General features: G+C 39.3%; 1 long non-coding RNA gene across 1 annotated transcript; it reads right to left on the bottom strand.

The window, feature by feature from the left end:
• Positions 1–3,154: 3,154 nt before the first annotated feature.
• Positions 3,155–3,591, bottom strand: LOC309390290. The gene is made up of 2 exons (XR_014175102.1): positions 3,331–3,591; positions 3,155–3,294 (listed from the first exon to the last, which is right to left on the bottom strand). It is a non-coding gene; the product is annotated as an uncharacterized lncRNA (long non-coding RNA).
• Positions 3,592–17,896: the final 14,305 nt, after the last annotated feature.

The following is a 17,896-nucleotide window of genomic DNA, read 5'->3' as shown; positions in this document are numbered from 1 at the left end:
GATAGGAGGCAGAGAAGAGAATAAAGATAACCACTCCCTTGAGTACTATAGGATATATCCATTAGAATGAGAGTTGTATGGTTTTAGTCTGGCAATATTGTATTATATGTGAGCAAATAGAGAACTGAATTCTCGTGAATTGTCTACATCAGGGGTGCCAAACTCAAGGCATGGAGTCCCCCCTGGAAACAGCAAAGGACTGGCCCACAGTGCCTCTGAAAATGGAGGTCACAAGGACTGCATACAGCCCTCCCAAGCTCTATTTTCACTAGCAGAGGGTTGTAGGAAGCCAAACATAGCTGAAAACAGAGCCCAGGAGCCTGTTTTCACTGGCAGAGCATTTGGCCCACCACAGGTGCTCCTCAACATGAGTGACATCAAGTTGGCCATGCCCACCCTTCCCATGTCGACCCTATACCTCGAGGTCAAACCCAATCCTGATGTGTCCCTCAATGAAATCGAGTTTAATACCTCTGTTCTACATCATTCCTGGGCTTACACCAGTGGTGGGTTCCTACCGGTTCGCACCGGATCGCGCGAACCAGTTGAAGACCGAACCCGGAAGTAACCGGACCCGGAAGTAACCGGGAACCGGCACCGGTCCTGTCACTTTATCCCCCTTGCCATCCCAACGGAGCTCGCTCGCTCCCCCGCCCGTCCGCACTAAGCTAGCTAGCCCAGTTAGCCGCTCATTGATTGGCTGGAGTTCAGCTAATCAGTGAGCGGGCTGGAGGCGACCCGTTTAAAAGCGGGTTGTCCTCCATTTCAAAACTCCCTTCTCTTCGCTGGGAGCTTGCTGCTTCCTTCAGGTAAGCAACTAAGCACGAGGGGGGGGTGGGAGGCTAGCTTCGGCGAGGAAAGGCCTCTAGGCCTTCCCTCGCTGAAGCGGCGGGCTGGCGTGGGCCGTGCGGGCGGTGGGCAGCTAGCTTCACCCAGGAAAGGCCTCTGGGCCTTTCCGGGATGAAGCGCCGGGGTCGCGTGGAATGCGCGGCCGCCGGGAAGCGCCGGCGTTGCGTGGAACGCGCGGCCGCCGGGAAGCTAGCTTCGCCCGGGAAAGGCCGCTGGGCCTTTCTGGGACGAAGCGCCGGCGTCGCGTGGAACGCGCGCCTGCCGGGAAGCTAGCTTCGCCCGGGAAAGGCCGCTGGGCCTTTCCGGGACGAAGTGCCGGCGTCGCGTGGAACGTGCGGCCGCCGGGAAGCTAGCTTCGCCGAGGAAAGGCTCCTGGCGTGGGCGGCAAGCCTCTGCGAGGCTAGGCCAATAGCCCCCCACCCTCCCCTCTCCAGCCTCGCCTGGCTGGCTAAGCCCTAAGCAGTCTTAAACAGTCTTACCTGTCCTCCTGCCTCTCTGCCTGTCTGCTGCCTGTTGCAGCATCGGAGAGCTGCTGATTCTGCCTGCTGGTAAGTAACCTGGTTTTTTTTTTCTTTTATTTTTTTAATGTATTTTAAAATAATATTTTATTTATTGTGCATAGAATTTTTTTAAATAATTTTACTTAAAAGTATTGAGTATAGAATATTTTAAAATGGTTTACTTCAATTTATTGTGTATGGATTCTTTTTTTAAATTGTCTCAGACTATTTTAAAAAAGATTCTATCCAAAATAAATTAAAATAAACCATTTTAAAATATTCTATACTCAATACTTTAAAATGTATTGTGTATAGAATTGTTTTAAATTGTTTTATTATAATTTATTGTGTATTGAATGTTTTTAATGCTTTCATTTTAAATTATTGTGTGTGGAATAGTTTGAAATGGTTACAGTATAAATTATTGCTGGTGGAATAATGGTTACAGTTGGTACAATACCTTAAAATAGTTATAGTATAAATTATTGCTGGTGGAATACTTAACAATGGTTTTTAAGGATTTTTATTTATTTATAGAATATCTTTTTTAAATTATTGTTTGGGAATTTTTATGTTTTAATTGTTTATAAAATATATTTACTACAAGAAATGTTATTCCTTTTTGCAAATGTTTTCTTTGTGGTGCAATATGTTGCTTAAAAGTGTTCAGACCAGGTTTATATATCTCAAAGTGGGTGCTTTTCTATGGGCAGGCCAGGTTGGTGCAAGGCAGCTTTGCCACATTTAATGTGTTTCACCCTGGTTGTTTAGGTAATTGTGAGGTGGTTGCTGGTTCTGTGAGCTTCCTGGCACTGTCCTTTATAATTTCCCACAATGCCTTGATGGTTTTTATTCCAGTGGCTTTGTCTTTCCTGTCCTTAGGGTTAGGGGGGAAAAAACACTGGTTTCATTTGCAGTCTTTGGGGGGGGGGGGGACAAAAAGGAGAAAGAGGGAGGAGGTGGGGGAAAGTGGGATCCTTGCTGCTTTCTGAGCTTGGTGGTTTTTTTTTTACAGACATTTCACTACCAAACTAGGTAACATTATCAGTGCTAGATGGGGTTGTGGGGAAAGGAGGAGGAGGAGAAGTCGAAGGACAAAAAGGAAAAAGATAAGGAGGGAGAGGACTGTGGGGTCCTTTGGTGTTCTCTGAACCTGGTGGTTTTTAATTATTTTTAGGGAATTTTTATTTATTTATTGTTTATAGAATGTTTATTACAAGAAATGTTATTCCTTTTTGCAAATGTTTTATTTGTGATGCAATATGTTGCTTTTAAGTGTACAGGTTGGTGTATGGTATGTGTCTCAAGGTGGCTTCTTTTCTATGGGCAGGCCAGGTTGGTGCAAGGCAGCTTTGCCAGATTTTGTGTGTTTCTGTGTGATACCTGGTTGTTTAGGTAATTGTGAGGTGGTTGCTGGTTCTGTGAGCTTCCTGGCACTGTCCTTTATAATTTCCCACAATGCCTTGATGGTTTTTATTCCTGTGGCTTTGTCTTTCCTGTTCTTAGGGTTAGGGAAAAAAACTGGTTTCATCTGCAGTCTTTTGGGGGGGAATTGTTTTTTTTTTGTGTGTGTGTGTGTGTGTGTGTTTTCCTGGCACTGTCATAGTTTGTGTTTGTGGGTATGTAATGTCCTGCAGTTATCTACACATTAATAATGATCAAGTACTAATAATATTTCCTTATACATTTTAATGACCTTTCCTTTCATAATTGGTGTTTTCTTTCATACTTTTAGATTTCTAATTGCTGTTTCTGTTAGTTAGCAATTGATAAAACAAATTCCACGTGAAAAAGTATTCAAAGCCTTCTTGGTTTTAATTGTCAATTTATTCATTCTTGCACATTCTAATATTTATTCATTTTCATATCTTTGTTTTTTCCACTGTTGTGCAAACACAATTCCAACAGCTGTTAACATGTGTAAAATTAAATATGTATTTATTCCCTTTGAAATACAAGTAGTAAGTAGTAAGCTACTTACCTTCTGTAAGTAGCTCTTTTATTGTTTTGTGTACTTATTTTAATCTTATTTAAGTAGTAAGTGCACAAAATAATAAATTTCCTTTTTTATATTTTCTTTTTGTAGATCATTCATTGGGGCAAAAAATTCAGTGACATTGTCTTGGCCACTCCCATCCGGTCACATGACTGCCAAGCCACTCCCACCCGGTCACATGGCCGGCAAGCCACTCCCACCCGGTCACATGGCCGGCAAGCCACTCCCACCAGGTCACATGGCTGGCAAGCCACTTCCACAAAGGAGGCCACACCCACAGAGTAGGTTCCAAAAATTTTTGAAACCCACCACTGGCTTACACTGACAAAATGTTTCATAATCAAAGTAGGTTCTTCTAGTTTCCTGGATGTATTTTTCCACTATTCTCAGCATTCTGGTTGAATTTTGAAACAAATTTTCAAGTTTGGGAAAAGTATGTTTAGCTTGAAAGAGGATTATTTCACATTCTGAACACTTCTAGTAAGATATTTTGGGATATAGACAATACCAATTCAAACAGAATTTTTGCCAGCTCAAAAATGTTTTGAATTTAAAACATTTGGCATACCAATTATTTGCACTTACAAAACATGCTGCTTCTGAAAAAGAGATCCTTATTTCCATGTTTGAACAATAATAGAAAAAAATTTGCAAAATTGAGTTATAGTAACTGAGTATTTTTAAGCCACAAGGCATCATGAATGGCACATGTCAAACTTCTTTTACATTGAAACTGTGAGCTGCAAACAACCAGAGCCACTCTGAATAAGGCTGAATAGATACTTTATTGCTGGCCACTCATATTACAAGAATCTCATCAGACTGTTGTTTTCTCTTGGGAAACAGCAGATACAGAACTAAGAGTTTGACCTCAGACATTTCCTCTTCCAAACCAACTCCAAACTGGAATGTCTGTTTACTCACCCTAAAGGGGACCCCTCTTCTTCAAATGGTAATTTAACTACATAATCTTTTGTACTGGATCATCTATTTCCTTATTCTTTCTCTGTTTATGCCTACAGGTTAGCTAATATTTCATTCCAGTGATAATTTGGTAGTGCTGTAGTCCCCTAAATAATGCTGGTGAGCATCAGTGTGTACATTTATTTGCCTAATTGATCTATTCCTTTTGGAACTGCAATGCTGCCACAGCAATTGGCAGCCCTCCTCTATAGCAATCACAGACTTTACAACTTGTTCTCAAAAGCGATGGGCCCATCAGCTTTAAAGTTGTGGATCTTGAAGTTAAGATACAAGCTTTTCCAGATTTTTTGAAGAACCAGGTAGCAATGGCATTTAGCCTATATACCACTTCATAGTATTTTAGAGCCCTCTCTAAGCAGTTTGCGGAAGGGGTGTCAAACTGGTGGTCCATGGGCTGGATGTGTCACGTGCAGGCCATGCCCAATCCAGCTCTGCAAAGGGGGAAAATGTCACAAAATGTTATGTGATGGTAGCATGACTCTGCAAGTTCGACACCCATGGTTTATGGAGTTAGCATATTGCCCCCAACAATCTGGCTCTTCATTTTACCAACCTCAGAAGGATGGAAGGCTGAGTCAACCTTGACCCAGTCAGGATCAAACTGTTGGCAGTCGGCAGCATTAGCCTGAAATGCTGTATTCTAAGCACTGTGCCACCAGATAAGGAAGCCACCACTTTATGTTGTAGCTTATTCAATTCTTAAGTTAATCAGTTCATTCAAAATATCAAAATTGTCATCTCCAGTAACAAAATATAGCATTCTATTGTGCAGAGTTGAGCAATTATTAGGCTTGTAGTTCACTTACTGTACATCAAGAGGTAACTGTACTTTCAAGCAAGCAGCAATTCTCTTTCTTGTATGAGCTCAAATTACTTAGTTCAGGGCATAATGGCATATATGCTTAAAACATGGAGATGATTTGATGATCTTTATCAGTGTTTAATAGTTTTTGAGTATACTAGGTGAGATTTTGAAAGAGGCCAAAATCAGTAGATGATATACCGTTTGTCAAGAAATCGAGAATAGTCAAAATTTGACTTACAATAATGGTGGCAATTAGGTAAGAAATAAGCTTGGATTTAAAGAAAAAAAATATTTGCAGTATGTGTGGGGACCATGCAGCAGCTATCAACAACTCTTAAATCAAACTCTTCTTTTCCTTGGGATTCTACAGCCAAAGTTATGTCATCCAGGAAAAAGACACAGCTACTTTAAAGAGTTGCTGATAAGCAAATATTAGTGAGCATATCCACATGGTCTGAAGTACCATTCTGATAGGATGAAAACTATTTAAATTGAGGGACAGGAGCTACTGCCTTTTGGGAGTTGGAGGCAGTCTCCTGTGAGTTTAGCTCAACTCCTAAATTCAGGAGAGTAAGTACTACTACCCAGCCAGATTGGGTGATGTATGCAGGGGTGGGATTCAGCCGGTTCGGATTGGTTTAGGCAAACCGGTAGTTCCAGCTATCAGTTGGCCCCTCCCACCTGCCCCTCCTCTATTCCATCCTATATTTATTTTCTTTGAAGCCCAGCTGATCAGCAGAGCAGAGTGGATTGCCCCATCTTAGTTGTTTTACTCAGCAAGGCTACAGGAAAATGTAAGATTTAGTGCTGATTTGAAGTACAAGGTGCATGTGCAAAGCATGCACAAAGTGAACTGGTTGTTACACCGGTTGAATCCCACCACTGGATGTATGTGAGGTATATTGATAAAGTCCAGATAAAGACTAGCATAAATATAAAAAAAACTGCTGTTATTGTTGGATAAACTTTGTATTGTCAGTTCTCCTGCTCTCTTACACTTACAAAACCTGGGCTTGATAATTTCCTGAAGCTGCACAGTATTTTCTGACTGCTTCTAAATATTTAAAGCTACTTCCTTAGTTGATACCTCTATTCGGGGTAGTTGGAGGCTATTTTATACTTCTGTGAATAGAATGCTAACATTTTACTCCTTCTCCCATCCTTGTATCAATTAAGCTGAATCATAAATTTGTCTTGCCACAGTTGAGCAACTCCAAAATCAGTGGTGGGATTCAATTTTTTTTTGCTACCAGTTCTGTGGGCGTCACTTGGTGGGCGTGGCATGGCTTGGTGGGCATGGCAGGGGAAAGATATTGTAAAATCTCCATTTCCCCCCTACTCCAGGGGAAGGTTACTGCAAAATCCCCATTTCCTCCTGATCAGCTGGGAGTTGGGAGGCAGAGAATAGATGGAGGCAGAGCCAGTCAGAGGTGGTATTTACCGGTTCTCCAAACTACTCAAAATTACTGCTAACGGTTCTCCAGAACTTGTCAGAACCTACTGAATATCATCTCTGTCTAAAATCAACCTTGGAAACTGGAACAACCATGATCCATTCTATAGGATATATTCTATGAAATCTCCTCCAAACAGAGATCGGCAAATTCTCAAATTTGGCAGTCTTTTCAGGGACTGGCAGAACATGCATTAAAGTGGCCATGAGGAAATGCCCTTAATAATATTAAACCAGTGATGTGTGAGTCATGAATCTAGCCGAAATCAAAGAGTATCAGAATGAAAAGGTACCTCTCTGATGTATTCCTTAATGTAGATCAATGAAATATTGGGTGTTCCATAATTAATGTTGTAATATTTTATCTCCCAGGCCAATAAACACCAATTTCAATGCTCTGAAGCTTTTCTTTTGTCTACCGGACCTTGATTATTTAGTCATTGGTGTTTCATAAATAATTTGTCATAGCAGCCGTTTGCCTCTGCAATGCTGCAATTTGTCAAGCAGACGCTCAGTCTTTTCCCAATGCAGAAAAGCTGAATAGTTCCACATTAGTAGCATTGCTATATGTACATGTATACAATATGTATATGTATACAAATGCTGGTAACCTTAGTGCCATTCCTCAAAATGACACTGGCATTCCTCAAAAGATGTGTTTCTGCCACATTTTCCATAGAAGGCAGTATATTTCTTTTAAGGTAAATTAGTAAAGCAACTTCATCTCGGGGCATTCTGTGTATGTTTCATTTCCTTCCTTCCTTCCTTCCTTCCTTCCTTCCTTCCTTCCTTCCTTCCTTCCTTCCTTCCTTCCTACCTACCTACCTACCTACCTACCTACCTACTTCTCTCCCTCTCTCCCTCCTTCCCTTGTGGGGATGTTTTTCTTCCAACTTACATCTAACAAAATGAAACTTCTTTGAAGGGAAATTTCATGCAGCATGTCCAATATTATGAGCAAACAGGAGAGTATTCTTGTTGTCTCAAAGATATTATCTGAAATGATATAACTTTTTTTTTCTACACATGGAATAAAGAATGATTTGGATGAACTTTTCCACACAGTTTTTCTGTTCTGAGAAGAACAGGAGGGAGCAGGTTCCAATAGTTACATAAAATCACTGTTACACTTTCTCCAACATGATTGCAAAGCATCTATCTTACAGGTAAATCAGAGAAAATGTCCTTGTGAAATGGTTCTTCTGCTGAAGATCTGCTTTATTAACTTTATTTCTTTTCTTTAAGTTTCTTTTAGTAACTTTATTTCTTCTGAAAAACTTCATATTTAAAAATATTTATCTATTTTTCCCTAAATATTTAATATTAAAGAAAAACACCTATTCAGCTAATGCCAGACTTGGTTTTGAATTTTCGGGGGACTTATTCCTTCTGAATTGTCTTGAGTAAGCATGCATAACATCTGCACTGCATATTAAATCAATTTCTTCATATTAAACAATACAAGTCCTAACTCAGTCTACTTCTACTGACTTCAGAAGGAGTTATTTTCATTTAGGATTTTCATGATTGCAACTAAATAAAATATATTATTAATAATTTTACACACAAACACACACACACACACACACATGTACACATACACACATAGGCTGTATGTATGTATGTATGTATGTATGTATGTATGTATGTATGTATGTATGTATGTATGCTCCAGCATAACTCTAGGGAGCCTCAAGCAATTTCAATCAAACTTGGTACACAGACGACTTACCCTCTGGACACAAATACTGGGGTTGTAAGACACCCCTGGTGTGTGTGTGTCTGTGTGTTTATGTGTGCTCCACACACACTATAATGTAGAACGCTTGAGCCATTAAGGAGAGCAAGTGTGGCATCCTAGAAGGGCAATTGTTTGTGATGTCAGTTTCATTGTAGCTTCCTCTGGAAAGCCAGCCGTGATGTTCACCCTCCAGTGGACCAATGGGGAAGTGCCTGATGGATTTGGGACAAAGTGCCAGGATTGTAGACAGAGCAGGAAAGAGGAGTGCATGGGAGGGGGAAGGGAGAGGGCATGGATGATGGGCATGGGAGTAGGGGGAAGAAAGGCCCCTCTCAATGGCTCCCTATCAGACAAATGCTTTGACTTCTATAAATACCTAGGCAACTCCAGGTTATCAGTTAGTTTATTATAAAATACTTTAAAGTACAGGTAGTCCTGAATTTACAGTAAGGACTAGTGACTGTTCAAAGTTACAATTGCACAATTTTAAAGTAGGAATTTAATGTCTCTGTATTTGTTGAATTATTGATTCCTGTATTTACTTAAGCAGCATTTTCCAACAATTTTAGCTTACTCCCTGTTATTTATTTTAAAAAATGGTTTGTAATACTGTACAATGGTACAGTGTGATCTTATATACACTGTTAAAGACTAACAGATGGTTTACAACATACAGTTCATGGTTAAAGAGTAAGCAGATTATGCATTGTTTTTACAAAGAAAATCTAATGTTGCTTTCCATTTGGAAACCTGTCAAATAATAATAATAATAATAACTTCAGTAATAAGAATTAAGTTTGGGGTATTTCATGGGTAAGTTTGATTGCTTTTGTCTGACAGTGCCAAAACAAAGCTGAAAATGTAAAATATATAATAAAGATCCAAACTGGATCAGCTCCCAAACTCTTCAAATGGCAATAGGGTAGCATTTGACAGGAAAGTAGGGACACAGTGGCTCAGATGGCTAAGATGCTGGGCTTGTCGATCAGAAGGTCAGCCGTTCAGTGGTTCGAATTCCTAGTACCACGTAACAGAGTGAGCTCCCGTTACTTGTCCCAGCTTCTGCCAACCTAGCAGTTCAAAAGAATGTAAAAGTGCAAGTGGAAAAATAGGAACCACCTTTGGTGGGAAGGTAACAGCATTCCGTGCACCTTTGGTGTTTAGTTGTGCCAGCCACATGGAGACGTCTTCGGACAGCACTGGCTCTTCAGTTTTGTAGCGGAGATGAGCACCACCCCCTAGAGTCGGGAACAACTAGCACATGTGCAAAGGGAACCTTTACATTTGCTTTTACCTGATGGGGAAAGTATTTATTGTGTGGCAAATATTGAAAGAAACACAATAGGCTAAAGCTTATGAAGAATACTTCTTCCCTTTCTCCCCCTATCAAATATGACCTTGTGTTCATGTTCAATGTCAAAGATGCCAATGGGGATAAAACCTCCAATGTGGAGCGATAGGACACAGCCAGACATCCTAATGATTGATTGACTGAGCAATTGATTGATTGGATCAATGCCAGTTTCTCCAAAGTATGCATGAACACACAGTAAGAAAAGAGAAAGGCGTGTATACAGGTAGTCCTTGACTTATCACCATAATTTGCACCAGAGATTCTGTTGCTCAACAATACAATCATAAGGTACATCATCAAGTGACCATGCTTGATTTTATTGCCTCCCCCCCCCAACAACCATTAAATGAATTGGCTTCCTCTAGAAAGCTCATAAATACCAATTATATGATCCTGGGACACTGTAAATGACATAAATGCCTGTTAATTTCCAAACACTCAAATTACAATCATATCACTGTGGGGATACTGTGATAGTCATAAAGGCAACAACTGGTTGTAAGTCAGTTTTCATGCAATCATAACTTTGGATGGCTACTAAACCTACGATCATAAGTTGAAGACTACATGTACCACATTATAAAGACTTGTTCTCTTTCCTGAAACCTGCTGTGTACATGCTGTGCCATTGCTATCTCTCAGGGGTGCTTCATTGCTATTTGCTCAATACTTCCCCAGGGGTCAGCAACCCATGGCTCTGGAGCTGCATGTGGCTCTTTCATCCCTCTGCTGTGGCTCCCTGTCATCGGTCAGCTCCAAAATTGATAGGGCTTTTGGTTAGGACAGATAGAGGAAAAAGGACTCTGTGTTAGGAGAGCCTATGGTGGGGGAACCACACTTCCGCTTGCCTCCAGAATTGAACAGGGGACTTCCAGTTAGGACATTCATGGCTCTTTGAGTGTTTAAGGTTGCCAACCCCTGCCCCAATAGGTCTTACATGCTATGCTCCTGTTGGCTGCCACTTCTTCAACAGTTGCTACATTGCCTTCACTGTCATTTCCCACTGACTTGCTTTTGTTGTGAAAGTTCTGCTTTCTCAGTAAAATCCAACCCCTTTCAGTGTGGTTGGTGTTTCCATTGTTGAGGTCATTTTGTTCCAGGAAGTATAGATTTTGAATGCCCCTTAGCTAAAAGACTACACTACTTGTGTATAGTCCATATTGGACCGTCCTTCCAGGGCAATTGACTGACTCAGCACTGATCATTTACACTGTTAAGCAACAGGGAACTTGCATAGAAATGTTCAAAATTTCCTACAACGTTGGTTGATATCAGAGACCTGCTTTTCTCTCCATCTAATCTGCAGGTGGAAACGGACTCTGCTCAGTTTTCAACTAATGAATTACTATTTCAGAGGTAAGAAAGAAGAGGAACTTTCAGAGACAGCAGGGAATAAAAGAGTGGAAGGTGAGCCTGTGCATAACAGAGATTTGATAAAAGAGACGATGCCGCTTGAATTGATATTGCAATATTGGAGAGCATTGCCCTCCTACTCTGTTCTGTTTGGTGTGCGGGAGGGAAGAAGATGGTTACAGAGTTTTCTTGGTCAGGGAATGAGGGAAGCATGAAAGTGACTCAAAATAACTCTGTCTTAATTATGTTATATAAAAATTGTTACAGAGAATTGCTTTGCAGGTTTCCCTGATTCTGTTCCATTACACTACCATACTAGCAATCAAGATAATCCCAAAACTTCCACTTGTTTTTGTTTCTTGAATTTTTCAGCCTCAGGAGACTTGACACTTCCTTTAAAAAGTCCAGCTTTCAAAAATGTTTCAAAATCCAAACATTTTTTTATTATAGATTAAAAAAAAAACTTACTGTACATTTCCACTCACATCTCTTGGATGCCACTGCTTGTCCTTCACTGCCTGATTCTCACCTTATCCACGGTGCTAAGGAGGCTGACATCACTCTTTAGCAAGCTTGGCCCTTTTTCTAGACGTCCCCACTCATCATTGTTCACAGAGAGAACAGGGAGGTACCATTGTTGGGCAGGGCACTTTGGTAATGCTTAGATTCTTCTGTAAAGGATTCAAAAGATTAAAAACTGACCTTCAGTGGTGAGTGGTATAAGTTTCCTTCCAATATACTTTCAGGATGCCCTAGGACTGGCTTGGCTGCCTGGCAATCTCAACTGAACCAACTAGTGCCCTTACAACACTGTCAAAACTCAAATGTATTGATGTTTCCAATATATATTACTGTACTTACTTAACACAGGTAGCCCAACCAGGGTGTCGGGGTAAGATACAGGTAGTCCTCCACGTACAAACACAATCGGGACCACAATTTTCATTGCTAAGCAAGATGGTTGTTAAATGGGTCATGCCTGATTCCATGAGTTTCTTTGCTCATGATTAAGTGAATCACCGAAGATGTTAAATGAATCACATAATAATTATGCAAATCTGGCTTCCCACAATGACTTTGCTTTAAGAAAACAGCTGTCAAGATCATAAATGGCGATCACCTGGGCTGTTGCAACTGTCATAAATACATGCTGGTTGCCAAGTGCCCTAATTTTGATCACATGAGTATGGGGATGCTGCAACAATCATACATATGAGGAGTTTTTTTTAGTGCTGTTCAGTGGTGGGTTCCGGATCCCGGTGCAACTGGTACGGTGCAACAGGATCAGGAACCCACCACGTGCATGTGCGTGGCATGTGCCCAGCAAGTGCACAGCACACGCATGCACACCCACCACCTGCGATGCTCCAGCTGCTCTGCAGAGCATTGCGTAGGTGCCATACACTCCATGTGCATGTGCAAATGCCCCAATCGGCTCAAATAGCGGTAAGGAGAGTGAGCGGGCAGGTGGGCCATCCGGAGCACCATACCGGAATGGTACCTGGTGCTCCCAGCAGGCACTGGTATACCCATACCGGGGAGTACCAGTCATATCCTACCCCTGGTGCTGTTGTAACTTTGAACAGTCACTAAATAAATGGTTTTAAGTAGAGGGCTACCTGTACAATAATACAGAGACAGGCTGGTGTTTGAAAAAGTGGTTACCCAAAATAATTAGTTACATAGTTATTTTACATGAGTCCTTTGCATTCCTAAAATGAGTACATCTATTTTTGTAAGAGTACATCACTGGTGATAATATGCGGAAGACTCATCCTCTCCTAGTCATAGAAAAGTAAGTTTATTCCAACTTGGTCAAGGGACTGAAGCCCATGCATAGAGAGCTGAGTCTTCATTTGTGTTAGCACGTAGAAGTTTAAGATTCCATAAACATCGGAGAGAATAAAGTTAAGACTATTGATCACATTAAAGAAATGAGAAATAATGAAATGAAAAAAAAATCCAAATAATGATCAAATGTCACACCCTGATGTTTGTAACACCTGATGTTCTCATGTTTCAATCCAGAAAAGTCAGGGATGACCTTCAGAAATGGTATCTTCTCTCTTTGGGTAATACCTTTCCTTCTTAGGTCATGCCATAATGTGAGTTTGTGAGTAGAGAATGCCCTCCCTTTGCCTTTGGTGTTGATTGCTAATTAATCACCTTGAAGAACATTTACAAATGTACCTTGCTTCACCAGCCAAAAATCTACTTTGAGTAAAACAATAGTGAAAGCAATACTGAGGCTGTCATAGGAAGCTCAAGATCAAACACACCTATTATAGATGCAGACAAGGACTCCAGGCTCTCATGTCAACCTTGGGCCTCTCTTCCAACACTGACACCATCTCCATGGCTGCTGCCCATTCAGTGGGAGGCCAAACTGAGTGTCTTCTCTCCTGCTTTAAGCTGGTGCTCTGCTGCTTCCTTCCAGCAAGGCTCATTCACATATATGGTGTTGTTAACCCTTCATGGATTCTGAAGGAAGTAGCACCATCAGAGCCTACTCAAACCAGTTTTCCAGGCAAAGATGGAGTGAATGAAACTTGCATAGCTCCTCAGAGTCGTGCTTTTAGATCTGTGGTAGTAATCTACCTCGCTGCCAAACAGCCCTGTATAAGTTAAATCATCATCTTCTTCTTCTTCTTCTTCTTCTTCTTCTTCTTCTTCTTCTTCTTCTTCTTCTTCTTCTTCTTCTTCTTCTTCTTCTTCTTCTTCTTCTTCTTCTTCTTCTTCTTCTTCTTCTTCTTCTTGCAAACTAAAATGAGGAGAAAAGACAAAAATAAGACAAGTGGAATGCATGTATTGCTCTGCACATCTGTAGCCAAGATAGATGAATGAAAATAGAAAGAGAGCTGGCACAGAAGAGAAAGCAAATCCCAACTGCAGAAAAAAAAGAACCCTATGGTTTATAATCTTTTCTTGTAGCTCCAAGGACAAATACGTGGAATCAGCAAATACCTAATTAAAAGTTCCAGATTAAAAAATAAAATGAATAGAAGAAAAGTAGAAAGAGCTGCAAACTGTTGTTGATTTTTCAGTTCCCTGGAGGAAGTTCAGTGGAAAAATTTAGAAAAATGAAATTTGTTGCTCCTTGAACATTAACATGAAAATCCTGGGATGCCATCAGGTTATTTTATATCAAACACAGATAGGAATTTGATAAAATTATGAACATTATTTTCATAGGCCAAATACCTTAACATAAATAAAATGAAGGTATTTCAATCCCCTAAATTAAAAATCTTGCAAAAAACTTTGTATGCTAAGGGTTTTCCAGGCTGGATAATTTGTGTTCTGTACGTTGAACTGGTGAGACTGGAGACCTTTCAGAATGCACTGAAGATGTTACAAACAATCTCAAAGCTCCCCCTGCATTTCAGCAAATAATGGGGAAGCAAAAACTTTCCCCATTCTATTGGTGTGATTCAGTATTACTTTGAAGGACATTACATTTGCCTAAAAGAATTTCTTGGTTTTCAATAACTCAACTATGGATCGATCAGTGACATTCCACCACCTGTCAACTGAAATGTTTTATTATCAACCAGTAATTTCCTACGTCATTCCCAGTTGCATTAATGATGTTATGTTCTCCATAACATCTCAGTGATATGAGTAATGATGACTTATTGAGTAGCTGCCACTTTTTTCATTGTGAAATAAAGTGGCAGCTGAGCATTTGTGGGAGCCAGTCAAACCCTTGTGAATTGTGATAATCAAAACAGATGATACTCTAATAGTTTGAGTTGGTTATCATGAAAATAATACTGCAGTGTCGCTGATAGTTAAGCACTATTCAACCAGAAGACCTAACTATATTTATTTTAAAAATGAGAAGAGATATGTTCAGAAATAATGATTTTTTTTTTAAAAAAAAAGAAATTCAGCTGGGTTTAAATGTTGTTCAAAGCCTTGATTAATTTTGTTTAGATTTAATTTAGAGGAATTGTTATTTCTATGCATTATTCAATGTAACAATATTCTGATCTGAACCATAGAAATGTAATAAATCCATGTTAAAGAAATCAAAGCAAGAGGCCAGTCTGTATCTTGGGAATGGAGCAATCCCAAGGTGAAAACGTTAAATTGGCTAATCATTATCATCAGTGATCTCAACAGAAGTACTCCAAATGATCCCTACACATTGCTTTATATATATTTTTATTAATTTTTTAAAATAAATTTTACAATTATCACCCCCCTTACCCTTCCCTCTTCCCTCCCCCTGACCTCCCAGAGCAAAATACAGGGTATAAACATTTAACAACCATACACTAACATAAGCTAACTAATTTTAACATGTTACTATTCTTGTGCTTTAACTCCCCCTTTATTAAACTAACTTTGAATAAATTGTAACATTCCTTATGCCTTCATTCATAAGCTAACTGAATTTTTTTAGTCTGGTATTTGTTTTGAATATAGTCAATCCATCTTCTCCAATCCAGCTTGTACTTCTCATCTGAGTGGTCCTTCAGATACGCTAAAATTTTGGCCATCTCTGCTAAGTTTACTACTTTTAACGTCTATTCTTGGATAGTGGGCAACTCTTCCTTCTTCCAGTATTGCGCCACCAACAATCTTGCTGCTGTCGTTAGGTTCAAGATTAAATTAGTCTCTATAACAGTACAATCTGAAACTATGCCTAACAAAAACAACTGGGATGTGAACTTTATCCTCTTTTTCAAAATATTTTGAATAACTCACCATATTTTTTATCCAAAATGCTTTAACTTTTTTACAAGTCCACCAAATATGGTAGTACGTGGCACCAACACAGTCACATCTCCAACATTTAGATTTTAGATTCGGATACATACAGGCTAGCCTTTTTGGATCTAAATGCCATCTGTACAACATCTTGTAGAAATTCTCTCTCAAGTTCTGAGCTTGTGTAAACTTTACATTTCTTACCCAAATCTCTTCCCATGTTTCCATCACTATCAAAATTTTGTGCCCATTTTATCATACAGTCTTTAACTAATTCTGTTTCTGGGTCTATTTCTATCAATACATTATACAACCTTTTTATGTGCATTTGGCCTTGGTCCCTGATTTGTTTTATCAAGTTATCCTCATTTTGGATAATACCGGATTTCTGGTCTTTTTTTCCATCTAGCCTGTAACTGACCAACTGAAACCAGGTTTGAATTATTCTTTCGTCTCTTAATGCATTCAAAGATTTTAACTGTAGTGCACCTCTATCCATACTAAGGAGTTCTGTATATGTAGTTACATATTTTTTTTGTTCTATACTTATATTCTCTATAGTGTGTCTAGGCACCCCCCACACGGGTATCTTGTTGTTTAGCCTATATTGATATTTTTTCCAGACACACAGTAAGGCATTCCTTAAAATATGATTTTTAAAGATCTTGTCGGCCTTCTTGTCATATATTAAATAAGCATGCCAGCCATATACCAGATCATAACCCTCAATATTCAATATTCTATCCTCTGTTAGGTTAATCCAATCGCTGATTGTTGTTAAAACTGCTGCTTCATAGTATAATTTTAAGTTGGGCATTTTAAGCCTCCTCTTTCACGTATGTCTTGCATTATTTTAAGTTTTATTCTCGGTTTCTTTCCTGCCCAAACAAAATTGTTAATACCTTTCCGCCATTCTTCCAAATTTGCATCTTTTTTAAAGTATTGGTATCATTTGAAAGAAGAATAGAAACTTGGGCAAAACATTCATTTTAACTGCAGCTATCCTTCCCAACAAAGACAATTGTAATTTTTTCCATTTATTCATTTCTATCTGTATTTTATGTCATAATGGTTCATAATTGTACTTATATAATTTCACATTTGAAGTTGTAATATAAATTCCTAAATATTTAACCTTTTTTACCCTACACATTGCTTTATAGTTGAATCATGGGGCAAGTTAGCCTTGGAAACACGGATGTGGAGCCTTCAGCCTGTTTCTTGTTTAGAAACATTTTCTGATGAAGTGGGAGAAGGCTGAATCACACAGGCTAATCTAAAGCAACAATAAAATAATTCTTGCATCACTGTGCTTTGTATCTGGTGTGTGTGTGTGTGTGTGTGTGTTTATACATATGTATATAATGACTTTCTAAAGATGGGAACAAATAGTTGCCTTTTCTACTTCTCATTGCTGAACCAAATTATGTCCTATTGTCATCTTTTGGTAATGTTTTTTGTAAAGTTCATTTATGTGAAAGTAAATATATTTCATAAAAAAGCAACTTCCAAAAAAAAAAAAAAGATTGATTTATGGTATCTCTGAAACAAGGCCCTGACTAATAGTTTGTAATAGTTGTGAATCAGGCTTTAAGTGAAATGTTTTCACACAGAAAACATGCTTTCTCAATGTACTTGAGCATGTATGGTACAATTATGCTATAGTATCTGAGTAGACGTACTGTATCAACTGCATGTCATCTTATAATGATATTGCTTTGAAAAGAACTAAGTTAAGAGGAGAAGCTCTGAAAAGTTTTCAGTTGGTTTGGTTCGCTTGGTTTGGAGGATCAATTGTAGCCTGACATTAAGCATTGGGGCTGATAATAGTACATGCATTTTGAGGCAATTTCTCTGAATTTTAAGCTCTTTCTTAGATCAGTTTAAAGAGTTGTCTTAAAGCCTCAAAGCAGGGGTAATGTCACTGAACTCTCCATTTTCCTCCCTACTGAGTTCAAAAGGCTTGTTCCCGAATAAACTGAGATGGTTGAATGATTATGTTTCACTAAATCAGGCATGTCCAAAGTGCGGCCCGGGGGCCAAATGTGGCCCTTTTTCAAATTTCAAGTGGCCCACAGCCTCTTCTCCCCACTGGAGTTATTTGTTTAGTCTTTCATAAAATACTGTATTTTTCGAAGTATAAAG

The sequence above is a fragment of the Natrix helvetica genome (assembly GCF_964273705.1).
Source record: "Natrix helvetica genome assembly, chromosome: 3".
In the NCBI taxonomy this organism is placed as follows: Eukaryota; Metazoa; Chordata; class Lepidosauria; order Squamata; family Natricidae; genus Natrix; species Natrix helvetica.
Note: the sequence above shows the minus strand (reverse complement) of the source record. Positions and strands in the feature narration are given on the sequence as shown.